At 35.0% G+C, this 948-nt stretch overlaps 1 protein-coding gene across 1 annotated transcript in view; it reads left to right on the top strand.

Annotated features, from left to right (window-relative positions):
- Nucleotides 1-948, top strand: part of LOC105448098 — a 29,408-nt gene that overhangs the window by 2,184 nt on the left and 26,276 nt on the right. The window lies entirely within an intron of this gene.

Here is a 948-nt window from a genome sequence, read left to right as displayed (position 1 = left end):
TTAATAATCCAGTCTCATCGCATTGAAGGTTTTATTGAAAGAGTCGATATGTCTACCGCTTCCGAATTTCAAAGCCACTTTAGAGTAATCATGACAAGTTTTCAATAGCTCCTAAATTGAATAGTTCCTCTATTATAGAAAGTGCTTGAGCAGCCGGACATCAAACTACAGATCCAAAACGACAATTACTCGTTTTTTTGTGGCTATTAGCTACACCAGAGTTTTCAGTAACTAAACAAATTATACAAAATATTTATTGTTAAGCTTAACATTTTTGTTATTTTGAGATCAGTCGGTAGTTGTTTTAACCTAGGAAAATTTACACTATCTGCTATTTTTATGCAGATTGTGATTTAAATGCTTTAAATGAGATTTCTTCAGAAATAATATTTTGGCCAAATAATGAGCAATGCGTAGCATTATATTTTCAAGCTTCTGCTGGAATATAGGGCATAATCTGTGCTATCGATGGAACGTATATTCCTATATTAATTAGGCTCCAAGTGCAAAATCCGCGGATGTCTATACTAACAGAAAATGTTTTATATATGCTATAACTCAGCAAGCAATGTGATAATAAAATATCAATTCTAGATTGCTTTGCGGATTGTCCTAGTATAGAGTATCAGATATAAGGATTTTTCGAAATTCGCTAATATACGAAGATTTCACGAATCAATATATATATGGACGTCATGTATGCGCAAGCGTAAAAACATCCAAGAATCGTTCCGTTTCACGAGACAACTTCGGTGTGTGACGTCACACTTCGTCCGGACAAACACTCGGCATACGGAACGCACCCTAGATGGAACTTTGCCTGAAAGAAACTTTTAGGCTCGTTTTACAATACGTAATATGTCAAATAGAAAACCGTAAGCCGTAAAAATTGACCAATCACAGTCGAATGTAAGGGGCTGTCTACAATAAGCCATTGTAGTCATAAAG

This window comes from Wasmannia auropunctata, unplaced genomic scaffold, assembly GCF_000956235.1.
Source record: "Wasmannia auropunctata unplaced genomic scaffold, wasmannia.A_1.0 LD336090.1, whole genome shotgun sequence".
NCBI lineage: Eukaryota > Metazoa > Arthropoda > Insecta > Hymenoptera > Formicidae > Wasmannia > Wasmannia auropunctata.
This window is presented reverse-complemented; position numbering and strand designations above follow the sequence as displayed.